Source organism: Schistocerca cancellata, chromosome 5 (assembly GCF_023864275.1).
Source record: "Schistocerca cancellata isolate TAMUIC-IGC-003103 chromosome 5, iqSchCanc2.1, whole genome shotgun sequence".
NCBI classification, from domain to species: domain Eukaryota; kingdom Metazoa; phylum Arthropoda; class Insecta; order Orthoptera; family Acrididae; genus Schistocerca; species Schistocerca cancellata.
The window spans coordinates 594,972,835-594,991,467 of record NC_064630.1 but is presented as its reverse complement, the minus strand read 5'-3'; positions in this window follow the sequence as shown (position 1 = coordinate 594,991,467).

The following is an 18,633-nucleotide window of genomic DNA, read 5'->3' as shown; positions in this document are numbered from 1 at the left end:
ATATTTCTTTTCAAAGACCTCCGTGTCCATTCATCCGCAACATGTGTCATCCGAGAGAAATTCATCCACTGATGGGCAGTACTCCAACGGGATCTAGTGATAAACCTTTTTTTCTCTGGCTGATAATGGGACAGAATAGGGGGAAGCCAATGTCATACTAGCGATGAGAATAGAGGGGGCACTGACTGTGTCTCGAATAAAAGCAGCGCGGTACAAGAGGGAAAATAGAGATAAATGAAAGTAAAAGCTTTTTTCGCATTGATGATGGAGCTGGGATTAACAGCTCAGTGGGCGTCACTCGAAACGTTTTCATCTATCAGTTTAAGTGCTTACAGCTCTCGTATTCGCATCGACGACACATTACATTTGATTGCAACACGAGAGAAATCACTGATCTCACAAATGTGCTGTTACAGAGCGTTCCGATGTCCCTGGCTGTAGATTGCGTATTAAAATAATGAAATTAAACACTGAGAGAAGTGACGGTACCTATCGTAACAAGAAATCAGTACATATGTGTCGTAGATGTATCCTACAACATATTTTTCCTTGTGTGACATTACGTCTACGTATTAAATGATCAAAACACTACCATTTCATTGTGAAATATCTTTGTAAGTTACAGCACGACAGAGAATTTCATGTAACAATCAACCTATCGAAGTACAGCTGATCCTCTGCCTTAGATAATACGTGTCATCCTAAAAATTTCGGACGGTCATCTCCTTTGTAATAACTGAGTGACACTAATGAGGCCGGCCAGTGTGGCCACGCGGTTAAAGGCGCTTCAGTCTGGAACCGCGCGACCGCTACGGTCGCAGGTTCGAATCCTGCCTCGGGCATGGATGTGTGTGATGTCCTTAGGTTAGTTAGGTTTAAGTAGTTCTAAGTTCTAGGGGACTGATGACCTCAGATGTTAAGTCCCTTAGTGCTCAGAGCCATTTTTGATGACACTAATGAGGTTCACGTGATGACAAATGATTTTTATGTCTGGAGATGTAGAAGAGCCATAAGTTAAAAATAGGGATTTTGCTATTGCGCCATCGTGTTTTTGTGTGGGATAGTACGCAAATTTGATTCGAAAGGGACTTAGCTTTCATTTATAGTAAGTAACAGAGTGAACTTTTCGATTTAGCTATCGCTGAATAAACGAATCAGTTACTGTAAGACTGCCTGAACGGGAACTAGTTTCTTTCAATAGTTTCCGTAGCAACAGCCTGGGCGATTCACTGCCCAAGCCTTTAACATTATCCAGCATGACCATGCAACGTTAGTACTGCAGCATGGCTGAACTCAAGGGCGAACCGCAGCCATTGTATTCCCGGAAGACATGCAGCTCTGTTGGGTGATTTAATGGTAGTAGTGAAAAATATTACTATGGCAAAATACACTCCTGGAAATTGAAATAAGAACACCGTGAATTCATTGTCCCAGGAAGGGGAAACTTTATTGACACATTCCTGGGGTCAGATACATCACATGATCACACTGACAGAACCACAGGCACATAGACACAGGCAACAGAGCATGCACAATGTCGGCACTAGTACAGTGTATATCCACCTTTCGCAGCAATGCAGGCTGCTATTCTCCCATGGAGACGATCGTAGAGATGCTGGATGTAGTCCTGTGGAACGGCTTGCCATGCCACTTCCACCTGGCGCCTCAGTTGGACCAGCGTTCTTGCTGGACGTGCAGACCGCGTGAGACGACGCTTCATCCAGTCCCAAACATGCTCAATGGAGGACAGATCCGGAGATCTTGCTGGCCAGGGTAGTTGACTTACACCTTCTAGAGCACGTTGGGTGGCACGGGATACATGCGGACGTGCATTGTCCTGTTGGTACAGTAAGTTCCCTTGCCGGTCTAGGAATGGTAGAACGATGGGTTCGATGACGGTTTGGATGTACCGTGCACTATTCAGTGTCCCCTCGACGATCACCAGTGGTGTACGGCCAGTGTAGGAGATCGCTCCCCACACCATGATGCCGGGTGTTGGCCCTGTGTGCCTCGGTCGTATGCAGTCCTGATTGTGGCGCTCACCTGCACGGCGCCAAACACGCATACGACCATCATTGGCACCAAGGCAGAAGCGACTCTCATCGCTGAAGACGACACGTCTCCATTCGTCCCTCCATTCACGCCTGTCGCGACACCACTGGAGGCGGGCTGCACGATGTTGGGGCGTGAGCGGAAGACGGCCTAACGGTGTGCGGGACTGTAGCCCAGTTTCATGGAGACGGTTGCGAATGGTCCTCGCCGATACCCCAGGAGCAACAGTGTCCCTAATTTGCTGGGAAGTGGCGGTGCGGTCCCCTACGGCACTGCGTAGGATCCTACGGTCTTGGCGTGCATCCGTGCGTCGCTGCGGTCCGGTCCCAGGTCGACGGGCACGTGCACCTTCCGCCGACCACTGGCGACAACATCGATGTACTGTGGAGACCTCACGCCCCACGTGTTGAGCAATTCGGCGGTACGTCCACCCGGCCTCCCGCATGTCCACTATACGCCCTCGCTCAAAGTCCGTCAACTGCACATACGGTTCACGTCCACACTGTCGCGGCATGCTACCAGTGTTAAAGACTGCGATGGAGCTCCGTATGCCACGGCCAACTGGCTGACACTGACGGCGGCGGTGCACAAATGCTGCGCAGCTAGCGCCATTCGACGGCCAACACCGCGGTTCCTGGTGTGTCCGCTGTGCCGTGCGTGTCATCATTGCTTGTACAGCCCTCTCGCAGTGTCCGGAGCAAGTATGGTGGGTCTGACACACCGGTGTCAGTGTGTTCTTTTTCCATTTCCAGGAGTGTAATTCCCCATTCGAATTTCCAGTTTGTTCAGGAGCGAGTTGTCATTGGGAACAGAAACTCTGGAGTTCTACAGGTCGGAACACGAAATGTTACATTTTTCAGTCTTATACCTAGTTTTGAGATATAACATTAGAAATTGATATGTAGAAGATAAATATAATGGAATTTAGGGACTCAGTTACGCGCAAGATCAAGACTTTTAGTCAGGTGTGTACAGGGGAGAAAATACAAGCGTCTGGTAGGGATAACGCATTAATTGACCTAACGACTGACAGCAGTTGACGAAACAAACACAAGAGAATATGAATGGGTAGCTCTGACAGATAATATAATAAGTGCAGTTGAATTACAACTGAAGCACCAGGCCTAGTAAAAATCTTTGGATAACAGTAGTCAAATTGCAGAAAGGAGAAAATGCAAAAACGGTACTGCAATACAGAAAATGAAATAGGAGAAAGGTAATACAACGTCTAAAAGAAGAAATTTGCAGAGGACTCTAACCAGCATAGTAAGAATGGCTAGAGGATAAATACGAATCCTTAGAAGCATGTGTGACTGTGAGAAATACAGTTGCAATGTGTGTAAGGAAATGAAAGATACTGGAGGAAAGATACGCATCTGTGTCATCAAGACCTCAATGGATAGCCTGTACTAAGCAAAGAAGGATACACAAGAAGATGCAAGGAGCATAGAGAGGGGCTACAGAACGTTAATAAACTGGAAGACAATATCATATAAAGACAGTATCATATTTGACAAGGTGTTCAAAAGCCGAAGTTGAAATGAGGGGCCTGGAAAAGATGGATTTGTAAAATCCAATCACGACCAAACTGTTCCATGTTCCGTATGTTAGACAAGTGACACAACATTTGGCTTGAAGAATACTATAATATGCCCAGCATCAGAGAAGGCAGGTGGTAACAGATGTACTATTGAACCTCCAATTTAGCAAGTTGCGGTTGCAATATGTGGATAAGTATAGAAAGATGGACCAGTTGACAGAAGATGACTTTGGGAAAGATCAAATTAGGTTTCGGAAAAATATAGGATCGCGTGAGGCAATGCTTACCCTATGACTTGTCCTAGAATAAAGACTAAAGAAAGACTGAAATTCACAGCGTTTGTAGACTCTTCTAATAATGTTGGGTGGAATACACTATTTCATATTGAAAAGTTCTTAGACAAAAAATACGTCTTGTGTAGAAACCAGATTGCATTTACGACGATCGAAGTAGAGGCAACACGCGGGCTGTAGCCAGTCCACACGTTATTCAGTCCGTACATAAAAGAAGCATTAAAGGACACTCATAAGAAACTTAAAGTTCAGAGAGAAGAAATAAAAAGTTTTATGTTTGGCTGTGACACTGTAGCCCTGTCAGGGACGAAAGAGGTTGGAAGAGCTATTAAACAGAGTGGATAGTGTCTTTAAGATCATCATAAACAAAATTAAATCAAAAGATTTCGTTAAAAGTTAAATTAACCCATTTGATGCCGAGGACATTATATTATGGAACCAAAAGCCGACTAGTTTTTCTACTTGGGCAGAAGAATAACTGGTTGTCGCAGAACCAAAGTGATAGAATACATACTAGCAACAGAAAGGAAAGCGTTTCTGTAAACGAAAAATGTCTTAACAACAATACTGTTGGGTAATCTGGTATGAAAGTATTTGCCTAGAGTTTTGTCTAATACGGATGTGATATGTCGCCCATGAACAGTACAGGCAAGAAGAGAAAACAAGCTTTTGAAATGTTTTGCTGCAGAAGAATGCTGAAGATATGATGTGTAGATGGGGTGACAAAAGTAAGAGATACTGAATGGATTAGGGGAGAGAAAAAATTTACTGCACAACTAGACTGAAGTTGATAGGAGACATCCAACATTTCAAGGAATACGTAATTTGGTGAACGGTTTAAGTGTGTGGGATTTAAAACTCTGGAGTGAGATCTAGCATTGAATAAAGTAAATAGGTTCAAAACGACATGGATTGCAGTACTCTTCCAGTAGGGAGAACTGCACGTGATAGAGTGTCATGGAGAGCTACACCAATAGGGAGTAAAAAAAAAAAAGGGAAGGGACAGGAGGAAAATTCGTCAGCGTCAGCACATGTTAGAGAAAATGGTTTGCCGATTAGATTAAAAAACAAAATTTTACTTTTTCTGTAACTGGCATGAAAACAGCTAATCATTATGCTTTCGGGTGTGCTGAGATCGGAAATGTTAATGAAAAAGAAAAATTAGCTCTCGTTTTGAAGTTATGTAGCTACACGTTACTGCCTACATATTTTCTTTGGTGTTGTCCATCGGAGGAAGGTCGTTGAAGCCGCAACGGCTTTGCCTGACGTTTGTAGTTTTCTGCTGGTGATTCCGTGATTAGTGTTCGGCAGTAATCGGCTAACATTGATGCACTCTACTGTCCATCGTTTCCACGTCCGAGATTTTGTGGAGGAAGCGTTCTCCATTCTCATCGGTTACAGCACAGCAGTTATCAGGAAAGAAATCGAGCTGGGAATCTAGGAAATGTAACTTTATGGGCATGTTGTACCCAAGTCTATTGTAGCAGTGTACAAAAATTGGAAATTTGTGGTAAGGACTATGGGACCATGTTGCTGAGCTCATCGGTCCCTAGGCATACACACTAATTAAACTAACTTAAACTAAATTACGCTAGGGACAACACACACGCCCATGCCCGAGGCAGGACTTGAACCTACGAAGGGGGGAGCCGCGCGAACCGTGACAAAACGCCCCAGACCGCACGGCTACCCCGCGCGGCGAGCAGCTGTATAGGCACATACGGAAAAGCTCCAACAAGCTACGACAAAAATTTAAAACCAATGATAATAATCATTAGCGCGGTCGCTGTAAGCGTCAATAAAGATATATTTTGCTACGCCGGAAGGCGAATAACAAATGATAAAAACTCCAGTCAGTTTTTTGCCAATCATTAGCGAGACTCTGTCTTTAGTTCTCGTGGCGAGAAGACGTTATCCTTGTGGATCAATGTGTTGTCTGAGTAATAATCCTACGAAAATACTAAGTCTGAAAGTTCGTTTTTGTGCAAATCCACGAAAGTGTTCTTCTCTTCCGCGCATTATCTCAGTGTCATGTCAGCAAGCGGCCTGCCTCAGAAGAGAAAGTCCGATTAAGAATTAATATTATACACATGGTCAAGACATAAATACTTATGGCGGAAGAAGACGAATATAACCCAGGATACCAGACTTAAGTTCACGACACCACTGGCTCACAATTTACGGGATTTGTGAATTAAACGTGAAAAACAATTTATTCACTGCAAAATTCATAAAAATCAATTATGCCAATAGTATAATTAAATTGTTTCATTATATATACTTTTATATATATATAAATTTGCACACAGTGTAGAAAATTTGCCTCAAGATCCTTATGGTTTTCTGCCCTCTTATTTCTCATCACCTCTCAGGATAGTGTTGAAATGCTCATATTTATACAGTTTGCGTATCTGTGGCCCCACGGAAGTTCCCTCCTTTATTGTCGCCTCACGAAGACGTGGAAGTTTCTGTCTCAAGTAGAGAAAATCTTCCACAGTTTTGTCCGTTACCTGAGCGAAGTTTTTCATTAAGCCCAGTAGGGAGAATTATGCTTCGGGCGTAATATTGTGAGATCCAAGTTCAAGTGGTTAACTCTTACGTCAATATTTCTTTTTATAATGAAGTTCTTTGGCGTGCCTATCCTAGGGGCACAGGAAGCAACAGAATGTGATGTAGCGGTGTAGTAGCCCCGATAATATGCCTATGATTTTCAGATCCCCGGAAACCTGCCATTTAAACTTGTCGTAGTTCAATCGCATTGCCAACTATTTCATGTTGTCATATGTTTCTTTCATGTAAAGTGTATATCCAATCGATGGTAACGTGTTACCATTATGCAGTAGCACACACTTGAGACTTACTTTGGAGCAGTCGATGAATAATCTGCATCGATTACTTTTATTGTCAATGCCCATAGCTGCCATTAGTCACTATACATCACTGCAAAATATCAAGATCTTACCGCTTTCTAAAAATGGAAGGACTGGCACATGGCTGTTACGGAACGCAGCCTCATTTATCGTCTCACTAAGACAATACCGCTGTTGTACTGTTGACGCCAACAGTTCAGCTATGCCTTTCAGCAATTCCAGGTCTCTCACTAGGTCTTTAAGTTCACACTTTGTTATTTTGCGAATCCTTGTACACTCATTGTTACACACAAAATGAGGATCATTAGAAAAACTGTGTTTTGAAGGTGATGGTGCAGTGCTAGTTTCACTACCGCCCTCGTCGCTGTCAGTCACGTGGGACAGGAACAGGCAGCCCGTCTTCGTGATGCACAGGTCGCATGGTAGACGGTAGGTTAGCGTTTATCAAGGAAGACTTTTTATTCTTGGAAATACCATGTATTAACCGAATAATCATAAAAAAAGTAACACTCAGTCACATGGTTTGATGGTTCTCGTCAGATCATGGGTATAGCAAAGCCCATGGAAGATATTTTGCGATTCAACCAAATGAACACTCGACACAAAGCCAAAGTACATTCTGTATGCCTTCCTAACATGTGGCATTATTGGCCTCCTTTGCGATTTCATCGTAGTCAGTCAGCAAATGCAAGAATTGTCAGCACTCTTTACGTATATTTTTAGATCACAGGAATTGCAATGACCACACGCACTAACTGTATTTTGCCTAAATGAAACTTCCTGCTCTCCTGCTTTCCTCTTCCCCTTCCTTTTGTTGCTACGAGCCCAGGCTCAAAGTAGCAACAAAACACACACAATTATTGTTGATTGAAACTTCATTACCCTGTCTACCATCAACGGGATTTCTAGGCCTACATAACAAAGAACGTTAATATAACATAATTACAATTAAATGCACTTCCCTTTAAATTGGAAACTAGAACAAGTTCAAGTTTTTCATTGTCGTTTTCGTTATCAGCTTGGTCGATATGTTTAAGGAATATTTATTTCATCCCAGTTAGATTTTCAATTTTGGTTAATTATGTGAGCGGTCAGTGTCATTCACTTCCGCGGGGTAAGATATTATGATGTCTCGGATTTGAAAATTATATATATATTTTTTTATTAAATGTATTTATGCATTTCTTTGAATAAATCCAGGTATTGTTTGCAAATTAACTCGTAAAATATTTCATGGGTTCTGAGCCTGCACTTACGTTTCCGACGTAAATTATAGGACAAGTCTTAGCCACGTTTACTGGAACAATCATGAATTGAGCCTTGCCTCTAATTATTGTGACTGCGTGGCGTAAATTCTGTTATGAGCAATGACAAGAGAAAAAAAAATTCGTGACGGTAAGTGTCGAAACTATGTCTACGTAAAGTATATATTTTCGCACCACAATATCAACTATGTCGCTATTACTTACTATAATGATTTAACAATGCATAGTCCCACGCATTTCCTTTATCACATGACTTGAAATTACGTCTTTATTGGTTGTATCCAGGCTAGCTGAAAAATCAGTCAGTTATAGTATACCTACTTAATTCGATATAAATGAAATCTTGTCCAGGCCCGCAGGTTCCTGTGAAATATAAATTCTATACTAGCTGCGGGAGCAGTGTGCAACTGTAAAGAAATGTATTAAAATTCAAATTTGCCGTGTAATGGCGGCTGTCTTGTGGCTCCTGCGACACTACTTGTCTCGACTGTCCAGCGTACTAGAATTGTCGTAAATGTTTTGTTATTAGACACTGGGCGATTACAACCATGACACGAAGCATTAAATAACAGTTTAAGTCAAAAATCTAATTCACAATTAATAACACATTACACAGTCATACAGACCTGGAAGACGCAGAGTGATCTTATAATAACGACAGTCCGTGAAAGAGCGGTAGAGACAGAATGTCAAGGCGCTTCTATGGAGAAACTAAATTGTAACAGTAACATATATAATATACCGTTGCGGAGCATATTATATCAAGTCTGTATTGTCATTGAATTATTAAAGTCATTCGGTTTATTACTTCGTAAAAAAATTTAAAAAAATGTTGGTGACGTATACACATGGGGACGCTACAATGTGATTAACAGATAAAATTCAGAAGTGTTCTGCTGAAAACCGCCCGGATAGTCGGGCACGGTAATGCACCGCTTCCGCGATACGGGGAAGCGAGCGTGACGCGGACTGAAACCGCCCCGTCGATTAACGACGAGGGCTGCTCATCCAGCCAATCTGGATGTGGTTTTTACGCGGTTTTCCACATCCCACTAATTAAATACCGTGCTGGTTACCCACATCCCGCCTGATGTACTCGCTACGCGAGCATTTCGAAGACATTCTCACTTTTGCACATGAGCTCACATAAGCAATGCAGTTTTGTGGGGAAGGGGGAGGAGAGTGAATAAGAGACTGATGAGCATCGATGTTTTGTTTCTTTAACCGCATAATTATCGTCGTCATAGGTGCTGAGCAAAGTTCTGAAGAATGGGAAAGACACACTGTGATTTGACAGTCGTATTACAAGGTTGATCTGAAAGCCCACATTTCAGACTGAAACGAAATCAGAACTTCGTTGACAGATTGTGACCGATAGGAAACTCGGTGAAAGAGGTAAAAGACACAAACCTTTAGTGAATTCGAATATAAAATTTTGTCAAACGAGCCGATGAAAAACTGTAAATTTTAGTGTTACATTAAGTGAGTAAAAGGATCAATATCATTTATAGAGCTAGTGTTAGTAGTAGAACCGAGACGAAAGATGGCAGAGAGAAAGTCGTAATAGCGAATCTGATGTGATTCTTCAAGTTTTTCCGGCGTAATGAGTATTTCAAGAGGTTTCGAGCTTGCATCCAGATGATGACGACATTTTGGCACGATATTTTGGCTGTCAATGAATCATTTCCTGGTGAGTTTCATACATTGTCAAACTCAACTAAGGAACTTACTGGAGGCTCCATGCAATTGAGTTTGCATTGTACTGCGCCACATGCCGTAATAAGGTAATCTGCCACTATCTTCTTATTTATATCGTGGGTTGTCGATTTAGGGACAAAACAAGTTACATATTGCTTTAAAAAAATACCTTAGGTCGTCTTCTGTTTCATTATGTAGGACTCTGTGCAGTGTTCTTAAATCTCCGATAAGGGGCATTTACCTGCTCGGATATTTTACGCTTGGTAATCCATTTTCAGTAAGTGGCGTCACTTCACTGTTACGATTTTTGTATTTATCCCGTAGGCCAGTCGGAAGATGCCTAAATAAAGGCGAAACGCATCATTAGGAACTAATAAAAATTGCAAAGGTGCAACCAAGACTGCTTGTTTCTTCGTATCACCCAAAGATGACCGGAAGGCTGTCGGGATGAAAGGCATTTGCGCCGTCGTCAACGACTTTCATCAGCTTGTTTGTGCACTTCAAGACAGTCACTGGTCAGTTTCAAAAATCTGCAGTCATCTGTCTATTTGCTATTATAGTGCGTCTGTGGGTAGGAAATGCAACACGTATCTTCAAAATAACGAGCGAACTTTGTCAGCCTTCTGCCTGTCAGAGTGGTGGGCAGAATATTTCGGTTGGAACCCACGTGGCCACAGCACAAAACAACACTCTGCTGCTGATCCGCTGTGTGACGACTGCAGGTGCCGATTTGACTATTACAACAGACGTGGTAGCGAAATGGGAACATTCAACCGACATCGTTCTCGATTACAGTGAGAGTGATGCTGCCCTTACACGTTTGCGTTGTATTTATGTTATTGTAAATCACATGGCCTTTCAAATCACAGAGAATTGCCAAAAGTAATCACCAAGGCACCAGGGGAAAAAATGTGTATACCGTGGGGCTGTAGTGTTAGTGTTTCCCTTGTCACGGTTATCGGAGACCAAATGATGCTCATAAGCATGTCCTTGCACCGTCAGTTTTCGCTCTGCAGACAGTTACTGTTCTGAATTTAGAGGTGAATAGTGTTTGCAACATTCATTCTAGGGCACGAATATGTCTTGCCAACGATTATGTACTCTTGTTGAACAACCTCAGCCATTTGAACGGGGTCGCATTGTGGGCATGCGGGAACGTGGATGGAAGTATTGACGGATATTTGCACTTGTTGAAGACAGTATGTTGCTGGTGTGTTGTAACTTTCAACATTGGTCTATGGATAATTCCTACACCCGTAGACCACTTTCTGGGCGTCCGCATAGTGCAAACGCACAATGGTGACTGTACGAGGTGCATTCAAGTTCTAAGGCGTCCGAATTTTTTTTCTAATTAACTACTCACCCGAAATCGATGAAACTGGCGTTACTTCTCGACGTAATCGCTCTGCAGACGTACACATTTTTCACAAAGTTGACGCCATGATTCCATGGCAGCGGCGAAGGATTCTTTAGGAGTCTGTTTTGACCACTGGAAAATCGCTGAGGCAATAGCAGCACGGCTGGTGAATGTGCGGCCACGGAGAGTGTCTTTCATTGTTGTAAAAAGCCAAAAGTCACTACGAGCCAGGTCAGGTGAGTAGGGAGCATGAGGAATCACATCAAAGTTGTTATCACGAAGAAACTGTTACGTAACGTTAGCTCGATGTGCAGGTGCGTTGTCTTGGTGAAACAGCACACGCGCAGCCCTTCCCGGACGTTTTTGTTGCAGTGCAGGAAGGAATTTGTTCTTCAAAACATTATCATAGGATGCACCTGTTACCGTAGTGCCCTTTGGAACGCAATGGGTAAGGATTACGCCCTCGCTGTCCCATAACATGGACACCATCATTTTTTCAGCACTGGCGGTTACCCGAATTTTTTTTGGTGGCGGTGAAACTGTATGCTTCCATTGAGCTGACTGGCGCTTTGTTTCTGGATTGAAAAATGGCATCCACGTCTCATCCATTGTCACAACCAAGGAAAAGAAAGTCCCATTCATGCTGTCGTTGCACGTCAACATTGCTTGTCAACATGCCACACGGGCTGCCGTGTGGTCGTCTGTCAGCATTCGTGGCACCCACCTGGATGACACTTTTCGCATTTTCAGGTCGTCATGCAGGATTGTGTGCACAGAACCTACAGAAATGCCAACTCTGGAGGCGATCTGTTCAACAGTCATTCGGCGATCCCCCAAAACAATTCTCTCCACTTTCTCGATCATGTCGTCAGACCGGCTTGTGCGAGCCCGCGGTTGTTTCGGTTTGTTGTCACACGATGTTCTGCCATCATTAAACTGTCGCACTCACGAACGCACTTTCGACACTTCCATAACTCCATCACCACATGTCTCCTTCAACTGTCGATAAATTTCAATTGGTTTCACACCACGCAAATTCAGAAAACGAATGATTGCATGCTGTTCAAGTAAGAAAAACGTCGCCATTTTAAGTATTTAAAACAGTTTTTATTCTCGCCGCTGGCGGTAAAATTCCATCTGCCGTACGGTGCTGCCATCTCTGGGACGTATTGACAATGAACGCGGCCTCATTTTAAAACAATGTGCATCTCTTTCCAGTCCGAAGAAAAAAAATCGGAGGCCTTAGAACTTGAATGCACCTTGTACATCCACGGACGTAATCCGGGCACGTGTCATACCTGCTATGTTACCAAGGACGAGATCTAAGACATTGCGTGCTTCTGACCGGGCTGTCACTAAAAACACAACGCAAGCATGGCTACTCTGATGTCGCGAAAGAGTTAACTGGAGAGTGAAATGCCACTCACGCGACTGATCGATGTACACGTGTATGGTGCGGGCTTGGCGAGCTGCCTATTCCAGAATGCATTCATCAGGCAACAGGTTTCATTTCAGGCGCCACTGTGTGGGTAATCATGAGTTACAGCTCGCAGACATGTCTAGTTTTCTCGCAGTATAAAATAGCCAATCCCCTCCTCACTATACAGATAATTATGGCGATTTTGAGAACAGGAGAGATATGGGTATTTGCAGCTACGCAATGTGTCATTAAAATTGATAGCTGCATGAAACGTTGAACTGGATTTTAACGCCAGCAAGTAGAACACGCATGGGAGACGATGAAGCCGGAACATACTTATTTACTAGAAAGAAGAAGTACTGTTCCTGAAACAGCGCTTCAGTTTGGAACCGCGTGACCGCTATGGTCGCAGGTTCAAATCCTGCCTCGGGCATGGATGTGTGTGATGTCCTTAGGTTAGTTAGGTTTAAGTAGTTCTAAGTTCTAGGGGACTGATGACCTCAGAAGTTAAGTCCCATAGTGCTCAGAGCCATTTGAACCGAAACTAAACAAAAGTTGCAACGTGTGTGAGACTATTGCACGATGTTACTGGGCACCTTCATGAATGCTTGCGCGCATGATACGGTGTTGTACGGACTATAAGACGCACTTTCTCCTTCAGGTGTGTCTTATACTCGAAATTACTATAAATCTGTCGAGTGTTTGTTTTAAAATTCCCGCCATACTTTCGATGCCGCGGGAACCTGTCTCTGTCTGGCAGCAATCGATACAGCTGGCAGCAGCAGTGCATCGATGCATCGAACATGAGCTGTGGGAATTCACAAGCTTGCTAACTCTGTCTCCCTCCCTCTCCGCGACCACAAACCCAGAACAATGTCTATCCTACGAAGCGTCATTGCAGTGCACAGTGCCAGTGAACTTGGAAGTGAAAGTGATTTGTGTTATTGGTAACAGTACAGTATTCTTGTTAGTAGCTGGTTTCCCAATGGAAGAAATAAAAATTATTCATATGATGCGGGCTATAAATTGCAAGTAACAGCATACGCAAAACAACATAGCAACAGAGCAGCTGAGCGGTATTGTGGCCCCCCACCGGCAGCAAAAACCATTCGCGATCGGTGGACTAGTAAACAAGAACTGCAAAAATGAGAAAAACTAAATGTGCAAATACAGAACTGAATGTAAAAGTAGAAGGTGACGTATTGAAACGGATTCAAGGACACCGACAAAATGGCACTGCAATTAGAATAAAAATTATCCAAATAGACACTCATTAGCTGGCGCTACAGGGAACTTAACAGACGTTAAGGGTGGAGTGCGCTGGTGCTACGTGTCTATGAAGTGTCATGGACTTAGCATGCGAACGAAAACTAAAATATTTCATAAAATGCCGCTAGAGTATGAAGAGAAAATATTATCTTTCCATCGCTTTATAATTCAGCATCGAAGGAAAACCAATGTGGAACTCTTCTGACATTTTATGCGCCGAGTAGCAGAACTGTTGTCATGAAAGGTACTGAAACTGTAACTACAAAAAAGAGTGGACATGAAAAAATGCACTACACTGTTGTCCTTTCACTTTGTGTTGTTGTTGCTAAACTTAATCCAATGATCTTTTTCAAGCGTAAAACAATGCCAAACTTTCTGAAATACCTCCAAGTGTTGCTGTTGTTCACACACATGACAAGGATTGGATGGACGAGACTGTTATAAAATTGTGGATTAACAGAGTATGGGAGAGAGGAAAAGGTGCTTTATTGAAGAGGATTTCTTTCCTTGTGCTAGATCAGTTTAGTAGTTATTTGAAAAAATCTGTTAAAGAGAAATTGAGATAGGGAAATATAGAGCTTTCTGTTATTCCGGGAGGACTTACTTCACAACTGTAACCTCTTGATGTCTCTATAAATAAACCATTTAAAATGTATATGAAAGAGGAATGGAACAAGAGGCTGATGAATGAAATTCAACATGAACTGACTTCGAAGGCAGCTTTAAAACGATCAACAATCACACAAGTGCGTCTGTGAATAAAACAGTCGCGGTCTTGAGTGAGAGAAGACAATATTATATAAAGGCTTTTAACTGAGCTGTAACTACAAAAACAAGTGGACTTGAAACAATGCAATCTACTGTTGTCCTTTCACGTTGTGCTGACGGTACTAAACTTAATCAAACGATCATTTTCAAACGTAAAAAAAGGGGAATCAGCAGGGTGGTTGTACCATCACCCTCCAATGCCTGTCGCTATGTACATTGTGTTCTGATGCGTCGTTAACTGATGTCTGATCTACTGTTTTCACAGTCTTAAAAATATTGTTTTATTTCTGGCATCGGCATTTCTATTCGCTGTAGTAACGGCTTGTTAAGCGAATTTGCGCGGGTTCGATTCACAGCCTGGTCGGAGTTCTCCGCTCTGGGCCTGGGTGTTGTGTGGTCCTTACGTTCGTACAGTCATAACCAGTGCTTTTTTTCTAAAAAAAGTTTGAGGGTACTCGGACATTGGATATAATGCAGCCAAAATTACTTATAACTGAAGCACCCGTCTGCTTTTAGTCATGACGTCATCAACATGTCGAACTACCAAAAAAAAGAGGTCTCGGACTCTTCAGTTGACTTAGCTCAAATGACGTAGGCGATACCGAGAAACACCCAAACATACAAGAGAATGTGGTATCGAATACTTCAGTTTACATCACCTCAAATGAAGCACAGTTTGTTAGTTTTCTGCTCATCTTTCACCTCCAACTTAACTTACAAGTTGCAACGAAAGATAGGACACACTGTAACACTTCGCACAACCGACAAGAACGGAACAGCAAGCGGAAACGAATAAAGAACAATAAAACAAAGATGACGATGAATCGCGAAGGATCATGGTCGCGGGACCGTATAGACATCTATCTGTAGCTCGGCGTTTGAGCGTACGCATAACCGTTTAGCAGTACGATCGCCCACTGTTAGCGGGCGAGGACACTACACGCTTGTCAAACTGGCTGACAGCGATTCCGTTGTCTTGAAACAGTCATTGACATCGCTTTTTCCACCAAAAACTGCTCTGGTATAGTTCGTATTGCAATTACCAACACGAAAAGGTGAAATAAAAAATTTACTCTATTAAATAAGTCTTTGGCACTCTTCCAAGTTCTCAACATCGTAAAAAAGTTACTTTGACGACGGAAAAGTTTAGGGGTACGCATCCCCCCAGCATTCCCCCAGAAAAACAGCACTGGTCATAACTTACATTCCACTACTGAGATGGCTCACAGGCCACGTCCTGAAAGCCAATAAACTGAAAAACATAGTGTGGTGTGTGTACTGTAAGACCTTCGGTACACGCACCATCAGATTATTTGACTTGTCGCCCGAATGAAGTAGGCGAGTGTCAGCAATATGTCTCACGGTCTTATTGTGGCGTGTTTATCTTCTGCCGTTAGGTCAGACGATAGAAATGCCACTGGCATGCTAAGAGTAGCAGATTGACGGTGACCAACTTTAAACAGAACTTGATTAATTTTCACACACATTTATTAAAATAGTAACAAGCATAAACCTTACGTAACTTGATTCTGGATGCTATTTACAATTGACAATCTGAAGTTCCTTTGGTCTTGGTACGTTAATCTTATTCTCACATATCTCTGATACTTAACAAAGTGTCTATACATTTCTCTTCATGGCTACGTACAGGAATATGATAATCTTCTTAGGTGCATACATGGCTATGTACAGGAATATGATAATCTTCTTAGGTGCATACTGAAACTTGACTGTAGACTGGTACAGACTAATAATGTAACTGGTACAGACTGGTGCAGACAAATGCAGACTGACTGATCGGAGGTCTGTACACTCGCTATAATAACTCGCGCGTTCAGGCATTACTGCGCGAATGTGATCTGTGAGGAGAAAGGTTCTACGTTAGCACCAATCTCTTTGGCTGTGTTACATATTAATGCGCAGATCGGCGGAAGCAGAATTTGGTCCGTCTCTAAGGCAGCGCCATTTCGTAGTGCGGGGACGGACGAGCGCTGCGCCTGCGCTGTTGTTCTTAGCGGGGCGCGCTCTAGTGGGAAAGTTGTGTACGCGCTCACTATGCGGAACTATGTACACAACACAAAGGTTTCCGTGATTTCCCCAGATAGATTAAGGTGTAGGACGGGATGATTCTTTTGAAAAGGGCTTGGCCGATTTCCCTCCCATCCTTCCTCAATCGAGTATGTGCTCCGTCCGTAATGGTCTGGTCGTCGACGATACGTTGAGCACGGTTTCCTTCTGTTCCTTTTGCTTGATAAACTGCGTTAGTTTAGAAGATTATTACTGCTGTTATTTCAGGCGCATTTGTACTGTGTGTGCTACATGTGCGTTAGATTACAATTCCAAAATACGTGTTTTCAACAGAAAGGGACTGAATAATCGGTAGGTCTCCCGCCACTCGAGAACTTTACCGTACTGGTAACTGATTCAAAGCCTTCCCCAGTATGGAAACAGAGAGCCGCGCCTGTCATTAACGATTTCTTTTCGAATACGTCGATGAGTCGGAATTGCCGTATCAGCGAGTGCGCACGGTTCCAAACAGTGGCATATCGCCGTCCAATCGAAGCGTCCCAACGGTCGCTGTGGAGGGGAAATATTCGCACCCGGCTCTGTTCACCAACAGCGGATCCTCTCGAAGCGGCAGAGCACAGAGCTGGGGGGAGAGCTTAAACAAAAATAAAAGAGCGATCTTTGGCGCTGTCGGCAGCGACTACTCGAACGAGCGCCACGTGGGCGCAAGCGCGTACGTGCGTGCGCAGACGTGCGCGCACGTGGCACTGCGAGCGACTGCGTGATGCGGCGCTGACCTGGAAACGCTGATACCCGACTGGCCGCTGATACAGCGCCGGCTCGGCGAAACAATGGCTTATCAGCGAGCGGCACTGGAGCCGGGGCCGGCGGCCAGCGGCTGAAATAGAGCCCATTGTCCCCGCGGCCTGGTGCAATTCGGTTAAAAGCGAGAGAGCGGTTTTTATGAAGTCGCCTTTCATTACTACTGTTTACTTTTTGCAGTCCAGAGGAGAAAAGGTGGTGCGAGAATCGCTGAAGGAAAAAATTAACCGTGGGAAGGAGGCTGTGTCGATAACGACGTTCGCTTTCACGGCTGGGGATGAATAAGGACTGTGGGTATGGAGAGTACACTGCATTCCAGCCGTATCCCGGACGAGTGAAATATGTGCGCAGATATCAGCAGCGGGGGAAAAAATAGCGGAAGATGTAATCGTCACGTGACCAGAAATCGAAGAGAAAATTGAACGATTCTGCAGTCTTTCTTTCGCGCCTCCGGTTCCGCTAGAGATTATGGATCACGCAACAGAATTCACTTTCCCATTTCAAAACCAGAAAATCAGGAACAAACTGCATTCTTCCACTCCCTTAATGAACACAGAGGAAACATAGGACATCACCGACTGTTAGCGATACTTTTTATTGACGTTTGGGTCCCCCTTCAACAAAAATATCTTCTTATATCTTCAGTTTTCTTTATCTCTTTATTGTGCACATATGACGTGTGATCAAAAAGTAACGGTTTTTTAAATTATTTCACAGGCTTCATACGTCCAATTTTCAAAATATTCTTTACCTTCCTTGTAGACAAAAAATGGCTTTGAGCACTATGGGACTTAACATCGGAGGTCATCAGTCCCCTAGAACTTAGAACTACTTAAACCTAACTAACCTAAGGACATCACACACATCCATGCCCGAGGCAGGATTCGAACCTGCGACCGTAGCGGTCACGCGGTTCCAGACTGAAGCGCCTAGAACCGCACGGTCACACCGGCTGGCCCTTCCTTTTTATTTTCAGCTGTTTTGAATATTTATTTTATTGTTGACAGTCGGAAAGGTTATACGTATTTCGAGTACTGGTCGAATTTTCACTTCCGAAAAAGATTGATCAAATAATTTGCATTATATTTTGCTTGAGAAATGGAATGAACTGCAGCACGGTATTCGAAATGTTGACTGTGGCTTTCGGCCGGTCTAGTATGAATAACACAAGAGTTTACGAGTGTAGTAAACGTTTCAAAGAGGGCCGAAATGCATTGAAGATGATGACCGGCCTTGACACCCTAGCACATCACTTACTGACGACAATGTGAT